This window comes from Thalassophryne amazonica, chromosome 2, assembly GCF_902500255.1.
Source record: "Thalassophryne amazonica chromosome 2, fThaAma1.1, whole genome shotgun sequence".
Lineage (NCBI taxonomy): Eukaryota > Metazoa > Chordata > Actinopteri > Batrachoidiformes > Batrachoididae > Thalassophryne > Thalassophryne amazonica.
This window is the reverse complement of record NC_047104.1, coordinates 131,233,588-131,250,498: the sequence shown is the minus strand read 5'-3', so window position 1 is coordinate 131,250,498 and position 16,911 is coordinate 131,233,588. Positions and strand designations below refer to the sequence as shown.

General features: G+C 42.2%; 1 non-coding gene across 1 annotated transcript; it reads right to left on the bottom strand.

The window, feature by feature from the left end:
• Window positions 1-8,163: 8,163 nt before the first annotated feature.
• On the bottom strand, window positions 8,164-8,236 carry trnaa-agc. The gene has a single exon. It is a non-coding gene; the product is annotated as a tRNA-Ala (tRNA).
• Between the last annotated feature and the right edge of the window lie 8,675 nt (window positions 8,237-16,911).

Below are 16,911 nucleotides of genomic sequence, written 5' to 3'. Positions count from 1 at the left end.
ATACATGTATAACGTTAATAAACTACACATATAAACTATAACACATAATTGTGAGTCAAAATGGAAAAATAATAAAGATTTCTCCAGAAAATGTCTTTGTAGTTCAAATTGCAGAATGTGACAGTATTGTAATGTTATATAATGAAAGAATCAGCTCCACAGAGGGACTATATAACAGATACCTGTGGCAGAGGAATGGTGGCGGAGGACTGACGCACACGGCTCATAAAAACAAGGGTTGTGAGTTCGAGACTCGCTGGCACAGCCTCTCCAATAAATAAAGTTTTCAACGTATTAAGAAACGTGCTAAAATGTTTCCTCAGAATACTCCATTCACTAATCTGCCAAAACTCGCCCCGTTTGAGGCATTTGCGTCACTTTTGCATGTGCGGGGGGGACGAGAAGATTGGACCCCAGCGCGCTCTACCATTTGAGCTAATTCCCCGTTACCATCAGAGAGTCACATTGATCCTTGAGAAGATATTAGCTTGGAGTATATTGACATAATACTCCTCATGAAGGGGAAAAGTGTCTTGTGGAGCAGTGCCAGAAAAGGTGAGAGGATTTAAGAACTTCTCGGGGTTTTACTGCTGCTGATTTTTAGTTTTTTAGGTTTTGTTTTGTTTTTTTGGCTATGTTGTTTTTGAAATAAAGCAAAATGGAGTGAAGCATAAGTTTTCCTCACCGAAGAATGCAGTGGAGTTTGTTTAAAAAGATGTTACCTCAAGACAAATGATTACTTCTGGATTCCTTTAGTAAATGTTAACTGATGGTTGGTCACTGTCTTTTGTGTAAGCATGCTTTTATTGTTTATTTATCCAGTGTGAGAGTTTTTTCCTTTAAAATAAATAAATAAAAAATGAGAGCTGACAAATTTACGTTTAAGTCTTGAAATTATAATTGTAGGGTTTTGGGTTACTAAGTTGAGTGCCAGTGACCATGACACTGGGTTTTCCTGTTTTAGAAGGACTGGGTCCTGCTTTTTGTTTTTCCCAGCAGGTGTTTTGCTGGGTTGGTTCTTGTTTTGTTTTTATATAAAGTTTGTGTGTTTGTTGGTTGGATTATCTTTGCACCAGACCACTCTGCAAAATGTATGTATATGTTAATCATGCACCAGGAATAATTTTGACATCACAGTATGGAAAAAGTGATAGATCTGAAAATGTTAAGAAAAATAAAATCTTAACCTATTTAAAGTCATCCAAAGTTGACATAGCGTTCATTCAAGAAACACATCTATGCAAGTTAGAATCACAAAAACTTAAATGTTCCTGGGTGGGGAAGGTTTTCTCGAGCCCTGGAACAGGCAAAAGCAGAGGGGTGTCCATTTTGATCCATAGGGCAGTTAATTCTACTGAGACAAAGGTAATAGCAAACAAGTAGGGTAGATATGTGTTGGTTCATGGGCAGATATTAGATACACCAGTGACTCCTAATTCAGACAACCCTGATTTTCTTTTCATAATTTATCACAACTCCTTTTGGAATAAGGGACTTAAATCAAATACTAGACAGAGATCTTGACAGATCACTTCTTAGATGCAACGCAGAGAGCAAGTCTGAAGTTGCCATTAGGCAGCTGGCTTCTGATTTAGGCCTGCAGGATATTTGGCAGATAATGCACCCAGACAGTAGGGAATATACCATCTTCTCCCCTCACCATGATGTTTACACTAGAATTGACTACTTTCTTATATCAGAGGCATTAGTGAATAACTTTGTTGACTCAAGTATAGTGGAATATGCTCTGTTTCGCACAAACCAGACTTACTGGGAAATGGGTGAAAAACCAGGCCGACTTTTAGCATACCGTCTCAAACAGTTAAACAGCATGAACCATATCCCAGGTATCCGATAACACTAAGTAACAAATTTTTACTTTTGTCTTGTTCCTGTGTTAAAACCATAGTTTTCCATTTCTTCACAACCAATCAAAAGAGAAAACAGTGGTCTTGACCTCCAAACTTTGGTTTTGTGGTCAGGACAATGAAATTGCAAATTAACCAGTTTTCACATTCACTGAGTGGTCACTACGAATTTCTGGAAAAGTTAAGTCCATTTGTCAGAGTTGTGGTCATCATATTTTCTTTTTGTGATCATGACAATCAGAGGACACCATTTTAACCTCATCTAGGCAGTTAAATGATGGATTTAGAGCTTTCTATAATGACCTTTATTCTTCGCAAGGGGAGGTGATGGTCTAGTGGTTAAGGCGATGGGCTTGAGACCAGAAGATCCTCTGTTCAAATCCCAGCCTGACTGGAAAATCACTAAAGGCCCTTGAGCAAGGTGTTTAATCCCCCATTGCTCCCGGTGTGTAGTGAGCACCTTGTATGGCAGCACCCTGACATTGGGGAGAATGTGAGGCATTATTTGTAAAGCACTTTGAGCATCTGATGCAGATGGAAAAGCGCTATATAAATGCAGTCCATTTAAGGTAACCTTGATGAACAAAAATTTGAGACATTTTTTTCACTGATTTGAATTTGCCATAACTTTGAGTTAATGATCAAGAGTTTTTGGAGGCTCCAATAAAAGTAGTGTAAATTTCTCATGCGATTAAGAATATGCCACTTAATAAGGCTCCAGGGTTAGATGGACTACTGCTAGACTTTTATAGAACATTTCAAGATGTGTTGAGCCCCCTATTGCTTGAAGTTTATAATGACGCCTTAAATGTGGGGTCACTACCTCAGTCTTTGCACTCTGCACTTACATTTATTCATAAAGCAGGAAAAAATGCTTTGGATCCTAGTGGTTATCGACCTCTCTCTCTGCTCAACTGTGATCAAAAAAATTCTGTCAAAGGTACTAGCGGGTCAGTTGAGAACAGTAACAGCAAAAATGATTAATGTGCATCAGTCTGGTTTTATCCCAAATCGTTATGGATCTGATAATATTAGACGGTTGGTTTGGTTAACCTACAACACCATGTATATGATTCTGCCCAGCTCTCAGGGTCAAATTGGCTGTGCCGCCCATTCTTCTCATGAAAGGAGATGGATTGTTATGGCTCTTACCACAGCGAAACAGATTCTGTTGAGGCACTGGCAGCAAAAACAACCCCCTCCTTATGTGGAGTGGTTGACAACAATGGTCAAATTGGCATCCTATGAGAAAGTGACATGTACTACTGGATAAACTCCATCAGTACGAATGTACAGTATTTGGTCTAAGGTTCTAAAAATATTCTGGGCTCACTCACCCTTCCAACTCATTATAGAAACTTTGCACAATTTATTACCACCCTTGAAAAAATGTCACCTACCTCTTTTATAAACACTAACCAATCTAGAGGCCATGGATCCCCACGGGCAACATGTTAGTTGATCTTAAAATGTCCATGCATGTCCTCATTGCAACCTTCAGTGCACATTGCTGGCGGCTTGAATAACCAGTTAACTGTGATTCTTTGATCCAGCTGTATTTCTTGCATCACTTTTTTTTTATATATATATCTTTTAAAAGTCACTTTTCCTGCCAGGAAGCACATGGAGGTTATGATGAATCCAGGATCACAGCGTGATTTCACTGCTGCTCCTCTGAAATGTTAATGACACTGGTTCTGGTCCACTGCAGCATTTAGTCCACGTGGTAATGTTTGTATTCTTCTGTGTGCTGTCCAGATGTCAGAGATGGAAATTTCACGGGCAGTAGCAGAGCGCAGTCTGAGGGAACACTTGGGGAATGTGGTGGAGGCTCTGGTGGCTCTGACCAACTGAATTGATGTCACACGCTGGACTGCTTCCTGTTTCCCAGAGTTCCCATGATGCATCTGAACGTGACGACAAAGCTGCTGTGGAGCTACACGTACTGCAAAGCTTTCTTCATTGTTTTTTAAATAAAAGTTAACATTTGGCCTGCTTCTTGCCAGTTATTATACGCTACACTTTGTTTTACTTGGTGAAAAAAATACCTGTTTTATTTACAGATTGAAGTTACAAAACCTCTACTGTTAACACAACTGAAAAGGGTGATGCACAAATATGCAGAAATAAAAACTACAAGCTTTTTCAGATGATGTCACACCATTAGCCACATTGAAATTTTTATTTTGGCAATGGGGGGGATAATGTTGAAGTCATTGTTTCATCTGTTCAAATGTCCATTCTGCAAGTTTCCATCTTCATGCACTGATATGGGAGCAAAGAAAACACCATCACAAAGAATCTCTCCATTACCCTTCACGAGTTTAGCCTGCAAACCAATCCAGTTTACTGGAGTGTGGTCATTGGTGTGCACAAGCACCTACTTGAACTCATAGGTAAGAGTAAGCAGTGAGGACTAGTGTTCATCCAAAGGACATGGCTGCCTTTTAAAGCAAAAATACTCACTCTACTATGTAACACTTAAACCTGGACCCCATCACACCTTCTCCAGCATGCATGTACACTTAGTAAAAAATAAATAAATACACACTCAATGTAAAAAGTATGAAAATATTGCTTTGAAGTTACTTTCAAATCCCCTTTGTCCACAGTACAGTATTTTAACAGGTATAAGATGCAAATATGTGTTTTTGTCATATATCTGCAAATGTCATTTTAGAAGTTGAAGTGGCTTATTGCAAAAAAGTAGACCATTTTGCCAAACTTAGTGCTTGCATACAATAGGCATTCAACTGCTGCTGTAATAAATCTACCCGAGCATTAAAACAATCAGTATCATTTACGGGTGTGACGAGAAATGCTATTAAGATGTGACGTTTGGTGTAGGGGGAAAAAAGTGTCTTGCCGAGTAGAACAGCATCTTTGTTTTAGAAAGCTTCCCCCAAGGCCAGCTTTAATTGAATGCGAATAATGTCAAAATGTGGCCCTGAAACAGACCGGTGTCCTGTCCTGAGTGTACCCCACCTAGCGCTCTATGACTGCTGGGATAGGCTCCAGCCCCCCGCGACCCTAACTTGGACTAAGATGTGTGTGCAATGTCAGTGTTGAAGATGTGTGTGTAATGTCAAAATAAGGACTTAAGTCTTTTGAATGGGCAGAATAGCCCTGCTGTTTCAACAGGTGAGAGATCAAAGGTGAAGTGCTGGGTTACAAAGGTTGAAATTTCAATCTTTGGTAGAGATATTTTGTAAATTTGCAACGGAAGATGGACACGTAAGGACACAGATGTCCCACCTACTCTAGCTCTGTCAAATAAATCCCTCAAATGTCTATTTCTGAAAAAAAATAGGTATTATATACAATGTTTCGTCCTACAGGGAAATATAGAACGCAATGCTGAAGTATCCTTTGTCATATGAGTATGTAATCAGGGAAAGTGTGGAGAAATACTGTGAGCTTTTGGCCACTTAAAATAGGTCAATGTTATCAATCTTTGAACGTGTCCAAGGTCTGTGTCCCAAGAATGCTCCCTGTGAATTTGAAGACTCTGGCAGTAATAAGAATGGAGTTATACTGAGCACAGACAGACTGGCGCAAAGTCTTCACCATACCCGATGGCCATATTTTACCTCAGGTTAAAATCGGCTATAAAATACAAAATGAGTGAAATGGAGCCTGATAATCATGAAATGGGTGTAAAATGTAACGAAATGGAGCGGATTTACCCAGACTGATACCAAATATAAATATGATTCAATTAAGTACTTTAATTATTTTTAAGCGAAACAAAGTGAAATGGGGACTGATAATTACGAAACGGGGTAAAACGTAGCGAAACGGCGCAGACTGACTCCAAATACTCGTATGATTCAGTTAAGTTCATTCGGCTGCTCCCGGTTTTGTTTGGGGTCGCCACAGCAAATACAGCCTGATTCGCATTGGTAATTGGCACAAGTTTTACATCGGATGCCCTTCCTGACGCAACTCCAGTTTTACCTGGAGAAACACCCAGCTGCTGGTGTTCCAAAGAGGTCTCCCATCCAAGTACTAACCACATCCTGCTCTGCTTAGCTTCTGAGATGTGACGGGATCAGGCTGACACGGAGCAGACCGGCTAAATATGATTCAATTAAGTACTTGTATTTCTTTCTTTTTTTAGTGAAATGGGGACTGATTTTAACAAAATGGGGGTAAAACGTAACAAAATGGAGCAGACTTACCCATTGACTTACGTTTCATCTCTTGAACGCCAGATGGCGCACCCGCCCCTACTACATGAACTGAGCGCATCTCAAAAAAGAAAAAAGTCATTTTTGGAGTCCGTCTGGTTCACTCTGCTCCATTTCGTTACATTTAACCCCCATTTAGTGATTATCAGTCCCCATTTCGCATATAGTTTCCAACCTCTGTCACTCTACATTTAAGCTAATTCCCAATTCCTCAAGGAAAGTTACGTAGATCCTTAAGGTGACACGAGCTGAGGAAGGTGGCGTGATGTCATTGTCATGGCAACAGCAGCACCATTTTCTTGCGAGTTAAATTGCGCTGCGCACGTTTTCACGTGGTTGGAGAGTTAGCAAATTTCAACAGAAATGGAGAGTTTTCACTTGTAAAATGAGCTACCAGGATAGTTTCGGTGGTGAGGAGAGTTAGCAAACGACGTGTCGTCACCATGTTTTCTCGCAGTACGAGAGTTTGTTTTTGTTAGTGATTTTCTACGGCAAGTGGGCTTCAAACATGCTCCAGCAGACAGAAGCAAGCGAACACCTGGACATTAGGAACCGGAGAGAGAGATTCATCAGTCGGACCTGCGGCCCGGAGGAGAGAGAGCCGTTGGTAACGGACCGTAATTCGTTTCTTGCCCACAAGAAGAGTCCCATTTAGCACCTTTAACCAGCGGAAAGGTGAGTCACGATTGATATCTCTAATTTGGCTATACTAAAATACGAAATGGAGCCTAATAATCACGAAATGGGGGTAAAAAGTAACGAAATTGGGTAGATTGGCCCAAACTGACGCCAAATATGATCCAGTTAATTACTTTTATTTAATTATTTAAATTTAAGCTAAATTGAGACTGATAATAACGAAACGGGGGTTAAACGTAACGAAATGGAGCAGACTGACTCCAAATATGATTCAGTTAAGTTTTTCTTTTCTTTTTTTTTGCTAAATGTGACGAAATGGGGACAGATAATATCAAAATGGGGGTAAAACTTAATGAAATGGAGCAGACTGACCCATTAATTGAAGTTTCATCTCTCGAACGCCAGATGGCGCAGCTGCCCCTCCTACCTGTACTGAGCGCGTCTCACATAAAACAAAAACTAAACAATTAAAAGTAATTATTTGGCGTCAGTCTGGTTCACTCTGCCCCATTTCCTTACATTTTACCCCCACTTCGTGATTATCAGTCCACATTTCGCCCCATGACGCCCATTTCGTATTTTAGCATTGTCCCTTTAAATGGCTTTGGTGACGGTTGCTGAATAATTGTAAAGGTCAAACTTGCGGTGCGCTGCGTTTGTTTTACGAGTGAGAGCATCTCACCGATTAAATGTGAATGGAGTTATTAAAACGGAGTGACTATACGCCCAAACGTTGGTTCAATAAAGTAAATACGTGAGTTTATACGCCTAACCACAGCCGACCAATCAGCGCACTTGTAAATTCACTTCCGGTTTCAACGCGGGGTGGGGGGCGGATATCTTCTCGCCGGCTGCGGGAGGGTTCGCAGCCCGCGGAGGGGCTGTGATCTAAAGCTGTTCTGTTTGGCTCATCACAACCAAGGAACTGTGTCAAAGTAACACCAGCTTACAGGCAACAAGCAGCGTTTTGTTCAAAAACTGTTTAATCGACGTTAACAGGCTTCCGTTCAAAATGCTTATGGAGTTTGTCAGCTTTCATCCATTGCGGTGTTTTCACAGTAATTAAAGACGGCGATGTTAAATGTGTCAAACATATGCCGCTTTTCACGCTGCAATAGAACCTTTAAAAAGTGGTGTAAAAAACGTAGTTTAGATGTACAAAACGTGTCAAATACACAATCACGGTTGGGTGAATAAAGTAAAAGACATATTTATCTGCTCAAGGGTTGGGTGTGTATGTTCAGTGTGTGACTTATCTGCCAAATGGTTGGGCTGATGGCCTTTGCCTTATTAAAAACAGGTGACAGTTACTTTGTGCTCACATTTAATTGGCTTTACAGCCAGCGACCCAGCCGCTCTGATATAACTCGAACTGCTACAAAACACAAACGTTTGTGGTATGAGGATCATAAAATCACAGCTAAGAATGAATATCAGTAAAATTAATTTAAAACAAAAAATGTATTTGGAGAATGCGGGCATTGATCCCGCTACCTCTCGCATGCTAAGCGAGCGCTCTACCATTTGAGCTAATTCCCCGTTAGCATCAGGGACTCGAATTGAGCCTTAAAATTATATTAACTTGGAGTATATTTAATCATAATATTTCTTAATAAGGGGGAAAGGTATATTATGGAATAGCAAATTTCTCAGGGTTTTACTGCTACTGATTTTTAGTAGGTTTTTTGGGGGGGACATCACCGAAAGCACGTATCAAGTTGAAGCAAGCGCTCTACCATTTCAGCTAATTACCTGTTAGCATCCGAGACTTAAAATGATATTAACTTGGTGTATATTGACTCATAATACTTCTCATAAGGAGGAAAGGTGTCTTATGGAGCAGCAAACTTCTTGGGGTTTTACCTCTACTGATTTTTGGGGTTTTTTTGTTTGTGTTTTTTTGGGGGGGGGCTATCACCGAAAGCATGTGTCAAGTTGAAGGCAGCACTCTACCATTTGAGCTAATTGCCCGTTAGCATCAGAGACTTGCATCGACCCTTAAAATATTAACTTGGAGTACATTGACTCATAATAGGGTGATTCTTTAACTACGGGCACTATTGGCCTTGTAAATGTAATTTCCACCACACCATTGCCTTACAATATAAAGCGCCTTGGGGCAACTGTTTGTTGTGATTTGGCGCTATATACATGTGCTCTGATGTCACTGTTTATCTCCATAGAAACTACCCAAACAATCTTTCATACAAACTGTTTAGGGACATTACAGTGTTGTGGTGGAAATTACGGCAATAGTGTGGGACAACTACATTTTGTTTAAAAAAATTCACAACAGTTGTATGACATTGAATACCCCAATTATGTTTTGATTATTTTAGTGATATTTTATTGATATTTTAAAACATTAGAAAAAACGTTTCTTTACTATTTATTTTTATCATTGAAGATCAAAATTCTGGGTGTGGGACAAGCACAAAACGGCAATATTTGCATATAATGATGCTGAAAAAAGGTGAAAAAGTCATCATAGACTACTAGAACAAATTTCTTAACACACTTTCATTGTAAAGATAACTATAAAAGTGTGAAATTTTCCCTTTTTTCTGTTTTTCATACAATATGATCAAAGGACATAAGTGCCCGTAGTCTAAGAATCACCCAATACTTCTCATAAGGAGGAAAGGTGTCTTATGGAGCAGCAAACTTCTCAGGGTTTTACTACTACTGATTTTTAGTCTTTTTTTTTTTTTTTTGTCTATCACTGAAAGCACGTGTCAAGTTGACTTGCTTGGCCTTGTTGATCTGTAAAGCACCACACAGAACTGCAACCATTATTGACTTACAACCCCATTATTACAGCACATTTATGATCAGGCTTTCACTGGCTGCTTCCGAGCTGGACTGAAAGGCAGAGGATGCGCAGACCATGCAGGACACGTAAGAACTGAAAATATCGCGGAGTGTGCAGGAGGCCTGGAAAAGACAAAGAAAAAAAAATGCTGGTGGCTGCTGTGTCACTGTATTACTTTACTAAGCCATATATATTGATTTATAACACAAAATTGTCAAAGGGTGTTATAAATTTAAGTGTAAAGATGATAAAAACAGGTGACATTGTTACGTTGTGCTCATATTTAATTGGCTGTACAGCTTGCGACACAGCTTCTCGGACTGCTTCAAAACACAGAGAAGTTTGCTGTGTTCTCATACTACAAAATAGAGGCCGCATTGCTATGCAGTTGCAATGCATCACGTCCCTTTCAGCAAGTGGTTCATGTCACAAATGAAGAATATCAGTAAAATTAATAACAAAAAAAGTACTTGGAGAATGCGGGCATCGATCCCGCTACCTCTCGCTTTGCGCCTAATGCATCCTGATGGTAGAGCCAAAGTAAGCCCAGTTGGCCAATCAGCGCGTCTCCTGGCAAAGTAAGCCCAAAGTAAGCCCAACCAGCCAATCGGCGGCCGCCTCTCGAAAGTAAGCCCAGCCGACCAACCAGAGCCGGTGGGCTTACTTTTGACCAATCACTCTGCGTCTCCAGGTTGTAAAAGTCCGGGAGGAAAGTGCGGAGCCGTCGTCATCGCGTTAACACCAGTCAGTCTGGAGGATTTTAGAGAGCGGTGAGTGTCCAACTCTTGATATTTTAACAGATAGATGTGTGTTACACAACGAGCATGTCCTGTATCGCGGGTGTTTTACCCGCGTTAATGTGCCCAGGTCTATTTTATTGTGCTGCTATTATAAATACCGGATCCACAACAAAGACAGCGCTAAATCCCGCTTTATTCCTGACGTAAAACACAGAATAAAATAAGATTGTTCAGTTGTCAAGTTTTCTAAAATATGAGTATCTCATATTACAGTTATTACTTAACATCTGAGTATCTGATATTACAGATTTTACTTAATATATGAGCGTCTAATATTACAGTTATTATAAATATGAGTATTTTATATTACAATTATAAATATGAGTGTTACAGTTGAGTATTACATATGAGTATTACAGTTATTATAAATATGAGTGTTTAATATTAGTTATTATAAATATGAGTGTTTAATATTACAGTTATAACTATGAGTGTTTAATATTACAGTTATTATAAATATGAGTGTCTAATATTAGTTATAAATATGTCTAATATTACAGTTATTATAAATATGTCTAATATTACAGTTATAACTGAGTGTTTAATATTACAGTTATAACTATGAGTGTTTTATATTACAGTTATTATAAATATGAGTGTATTATTACATATATTACAATATTACAGTTATTAATGTAATGTAATCACACACACACATAAAAGAGTAAAAATTAAGGCTAAGGCCAAGGCTGTGCACAGATGCAAGTAGTGAGGAAACACTATCAGGAGTCGTCTGCACCAGGAGCGGCGCATCAGCCAGCTCATCATTAGTGTGTGTTTGCTTCCACCCTGAGATTTGATATGCTGTGTATTGTGTTTGAATACTTCCCTGCAGGCTCCTGTTGTTGGGCCTGATGGCGTCCCGGGCTGGGATAAGGTCCAGGAATTGGCTGATTACCTGGTGTCCCTCCGTGAGGTGCTCTACCTGGATGAGCAGCAGGTCACAGAGGTCGTCCGCCTGTGGACTGCTCTTCCTGACGGGGACAAGCGAAGAATCGTCTATCAGCCCAGACGTCAGCCCAAGCTGGTCCACGGATGCTTCAAGGCTCCAAAGAACACAGGAGTGACTCCGGGAGTGGAGAGTGTGAAGAGGTGCCTGATTGGTCATCCAGGGGGGCCGGCTCAGTGGCCCAGCACCAGCCGCTTAGTTGAGGCCATGTGCATTAAGCTGTGTGCACTGCACAAGTCCCCAACTAAGAAGGGCGGAGTCCGCCTTCCTCGGTGGACGAAAGTCCTGAACGACTACCACCACATCCGAGACCTGGTGCTGAACTGCCATTCCCTGATGGAGGCCACATCTCTGCAGCTCTTCACCCTCAACCAGAGGACGCTAACTCAGTGGTGAGCACAAGAGTTATTCATTTATGTATTTCACATGGATATGAAATGCAGTTATTTATAATGTTGACAATTTTACCATTGCAGGTTTAATCGGAGGGAGAACACTCTGGAGTTAGATGTCCTTATCCAAGGCCTTGCTCGTGAGGTCCGCATCGCTGTGGCCGGGGCTCAGCTGCCTGGTCCGAGAGAAAAGCTGGAGGAGGCTCCCTCCACATCAGGGCCTCTACATGAGTTTGTCCTGCCTCAAAACAGAGCAGGACAAGCTCCTAAACTGAGACCAGGCCGACAACCTGCGAGTGCCTCAGCTGTGCGGCCCATCGCTCCAGCAGCTCTCCCAGCGCCAGCACCACTGCACCCGCTCACCCTGCTCAACCCCGGGACAATGGTGTTGGCCCCAGGTGCAAGTGAGCCGTCAGCAGCTCTGGTACTGGGCCCGGCTCCTGAGCGCTCTACCATTTGAGCTAATTCCCTGTTAGGATCACACACTCGCATCGATCCTTAAATAGATATTAACTTGGAGTATATTGGCTCATTGGGGCTGAAACGATTAGTTGAATAATTCAATTACAAAAAATGTTTGAGGCAAATTCTGTGCCTTGAAGCTTTGTGTAATGTTGTAGTAACATATGCCAGGCCTGTGTGTGGCACTGTAACGTCCCCAGAAAAATAAACAGAAGAAGACTAGAGCATGCATAAGCCGTGTAAGCGCTAATCAAAGTAGCACAATAGCTACAGCTTCAAACGCGACACACAGAGTGAAATTAAGCCTTTTAGGAGAAAAACGGTCCATGCTGATCATCTGAAATAGCTTACTGCGCATTTAAAGCGAGCCAGTGTTTTTGTTTTTTTTTTAAACACCATTTCGTCCGCTGCCTGATCTCCGCTCTACGTGGGGAGTGGGGTAGTCGCTCTCTGCCCGCTGTGAGCAGCTCAGCACTGCCCTCAGCTCTGTTCCCGGCCACACTGACAGTCTCTGGAAGAAATCCACTCTTCCTTCTGTGTTTTGCTCAGACATGCAGTGACTGTTTCGCTTTTTAATTTTAGCTTTTTAGAGCAACACACAACACTTCACAAATACGGTAACTCAAATCTAATAATAATAATAATTAAAAACTAGGATTGCAAGCAGTCATATACGGGCCCTCGTGTCCGTATCACCGCCTCCCTGGGCCAGAGTGTCCCCTTGTGACCAGATGTGGGCATGTGTGTACAGGGGCCAACCCTCATCACACAGTTCAAGTTTCAAGCAAAGCAGTCATTGCATGACGGACTTATGACAAGTTGATATTTCATCCACTAGGGGGCGCTCATTGCACAAACAGAGGGGTCAGGTGCGTACGGGGCAGACACTTATCACACAGTTCAAGTTTCAAGCAAATCAGTCATTGCATGAAGGAGTTATGAGAAGTTGAGAGCACTCAGAGCACAAACAGAGGGGGCAGGTGTGTTCAGCGGCCGACCCTCATCACACATGTGAAGTTTCAAGTCAATCAGGCAAAGCATGAAGTAATGAAGTAGTTATGACTTGATGTTCTATGGTGAGGGGTAAAAATGGCGGCGCCATAGCGGCCACACCCTTCGACGTAGAGAAAAGCTTTTGATACATTTTGATGAGTATAGTCTCTGGATGATCTGAAAGAAATTTGAAGTGCATTGGACAAAATCCTTAGGAGGTGTTCGTTCAAATACGTGTAGAAATAATGCCAAAATGACACGAAAATTCAAAATGGAGTAGACCAGCGGTGCAACAGATTTTTTTGTACGTCTATGCAATACCAATTTTCATCTCCCTACTCAAAAAAAAAAAAAACTATGTGGAGGGGTTTTGATGGTTTGGTTTGGTTTGTTCAAATGTAAATACTGGAAATGGCCAAAAATGACCAAAATCAAAATTGAAAATAAAAAGGCCGAGTTCCTGTCGACATTTCACCACGACGTTAAGCGACTTTTTTTGTTCATCCCAGCATGATAAATATGTGTACCGAATTTCGTGAGGCTACGACAAAAAAAAAAAAAAAAATTGCAGAGGGGGGATTTTTGAAAATTCGTAGAGGGCGCCATTTTGCTGCGACCATGTGCGCAGTCCCCAAAATATTGAATTTCGGATCCGGCCAAAAGACTTTGAAAAGTTTGGTGAGTTTTTGAGCATGGGAAAGGGCCGAAATTTGGATTTCAAAAGTGTGAATAACAATAGTAATAATAAACACAATTACAATAGGGTTCTCGTAGGACTGCGAGGCTTGCATCATGTTCAACCTCTAGCTGAAATGCATCTGCTGAATCGCAGAGAAAGAGGGATAAAAAAAAAAAATCATGCAGGGACCCAAGTTCACTAACCTTAAAAAAACAAAAAAACAAAATGGTTAAATTTTACAAGTTGGGGAAAACAAAAAACAGAAAGCCACATCCCATCACCATTTCAGCAAAATGTCAAGACTATGGCCTGACTTTGGCTGAGCTCCTGACATCAGGAAAGATCCAAAACTTGTAAAGATGTGAAAAAGTAAATAATTACCCAGGAAAACAGAAAGGGATACACTAAATTTGACAATCTCCGTGATGACACAGCAACATTGTGCCATTGCTTAGGGAGAGCTCTGGACTGTTGATGTTGTTCCATCCATCCATCCATTTTCTTCCGCTTTATCCGGAGTCAGGTCGCGGGGGCAGCAGCTCAAGCAAAGCTGCCCAGACCTCCCGATCCACACACACCTCCCCCAGCTCCTCCGGGGGAACCCCAAGGCATTCCCAAGCCAGCCGAGAGATGTAGTCCCTCCAGCGTGTCCTGGGTCTTCCCTGGGGCCTCCTCCCAATGGGACGTGCCCAGAACACCTCTCCAGCGAGGTGTCCAGGGGGCATCCGGAAAAGATGCCCGAGCCACCTCAACTGACTCCTTTTGACGTGGAGGAGCAGCGGCTCGACTCCGAACTCCTCACCCTATCTCTAAGGGAGCGCCCAGCCACCCTACAGAGGAAACTCATCTCGACCGCTTGTACTCGCGATCTTGTTCTTTCGGTCATGAGCCAAATCTCATGACCATAGGTGAGGATCGGAACGTAGATCGATCGGTAAATCGAGAGCTTTGCCCCTCTACTCAGGTCTCTCTTCACCACGACGGTCCGATACAGCGACCGCATCAAAGCAGATGCTGCACCGATCCGTCTGTCGATCTCACGCTCCATCCGTCCCTCACTTGTGAACAAGACCCCAAGATACTTAAATTCCTCCACTTGAGGCAAGGACACTCCACCGACCTGAAGAGGGCAAAGCACCTTTTCTGGTCGAGAACCATGGCCTCGGATTTGGAGGTGCTGATTTTCATCCCGGATGCCTCACACTCGGCTGCAAACCGCCCCAGTGCATGCTGAAGGTCCTGATTTGACGAAGCCAACAGAACCACATCGTCCGCAAACAGCAGAGACGAGATTCTGTGGTTCCCAAACCAGACCCCCTCTACACCCTGGCTGCGCCTAGAAATTCTGTCCATAAAAATAATGAACAGAACCAGTGACAAAGGGCACCCCTGGCGGAGGCCAACGTGCACTGGAAACAGGTTTGACTTACTACTGGCAATGCGAACCAAGTTCCTGCTGCGGTCGTACAGGGACCGGATAGCCCTGTACCCTGTTGCCCTGTTGATGTTGTTAAAAACGTAAAAGTACTTTTTATCCAATTACTCGATTAATCACCAGAATAATCGATAGAATATTTGATTACTAAAATAATTGATAGCTGCAGCCCTACTTATACTTCTCGGGGGGGTGGACATTATGATACATGAACGTGCAGACCATACTGGCAGGTTTTGCGGTGCAAGATCCATCTCGAGGTTCCATCACACGTGCTCAAATTGTTTTGGATCCTGTTTTTTCCACCATCGGAATATGTAAATTGCGGTTAGATGGTCCTCAACACATGGACCACTGTTGGATAGGTGTCCTATCTCGATGGCGCCCAGAGAGTTTTGAACATGTGCATCATACACGGGGCTGCCGGCCGATTTTGACCAACTGTGTCAACCTCCACAGATGGCTGTCAGAACATTTTGGAACTGAAATCCGATACCTTTCGGATGTGTGCCAATTCATAAGTCCAGCGCCACTCTGCGTGATTCCGGCTATGTGTGATGAGGGTATGACTGTGACTCACTGTATTTCTTTTACCCGCCCGCAGTGAGGTTTGAACCACCCATTTCCACAAGATCTCCATTGCGGCAACCAGTCCCAATGCAGGGCTCTAACTGGAGGTGCAGTCTGACTCATCCATGGCACATTCGGGACATGCTGGCAGGATTTGATGTGCCAGACTTATTTCGATCTCCCCTCAAACGCGATCAGAATGTTTGAAATGCTGATGGGATGTTGTCGGGATACTTAGAATGCAGTCAGACCATACTCAGAATTCACTTCGACTGCCGTTCGAAAAATTTCCACTTCAACTGCACCTCGAATGTTTTGAACATGAGCTAAACATTCGGGCTGGCTCCAGGAATGGGCCCGACTGTTTGGAATGCACTCCATGCAGGTGGAGGTTTTGGAATACACCTCGACTGTTCAGGAATGTAGGTCAAATTTTCATTCTGACAGCATTGGGGCTCATTCAGCCTCTAGTGTGATGCAGGTATAACCACTTACCTGGCCGCCACCCCTGCACTAGATCCAAAAATGTGCTCTTGACTTTTTTATTCTGTTTTTTTCAATGCCTGGTTTTTCGACACAAATTTTATGATATAACAATGTTCATTTTCATGTTAACTCCAGCTGTGAATAAGAGTAGAATTACAGGAGCAATTCTGTGTTGCACGATGGTCCCTAAAAGATTCCACAGAACTGCTTAAAAACATCCATTTTGATTTTGTAGAATGGTGTTGCTGCTCAAGTCCCAATTCAGTGGCTGCACACTTTGAAGTCTGTGTTTGTTGACCGTTTACATCATGAATGATTATGCTGTCCTGTTTCAGATGCTGCTTGTGAAGCGGCTGACATTCACACCCTTCTTTTCATCGCAGAACAAAGGATACATCAAATGGATTCTTCATGGCCAAAACAATCCCATGAGTCATTTTGTGCCCCCCTCCTCCCCGCCAAGACATATTGATTGTTAAATTTGTTTTAAAGGACAAAGTTGTAAAAGTGAAAGAAATAGTCCTGCCAAAGCAAAGATGGCGGTGCCTGCAGCGTGAAACTCAGTCAACTGTCCACAACCATCCCGTTTGACTTTTCATGGCCTCCTCTTATCGCGGGCTTTACTCCTTTAGTGGA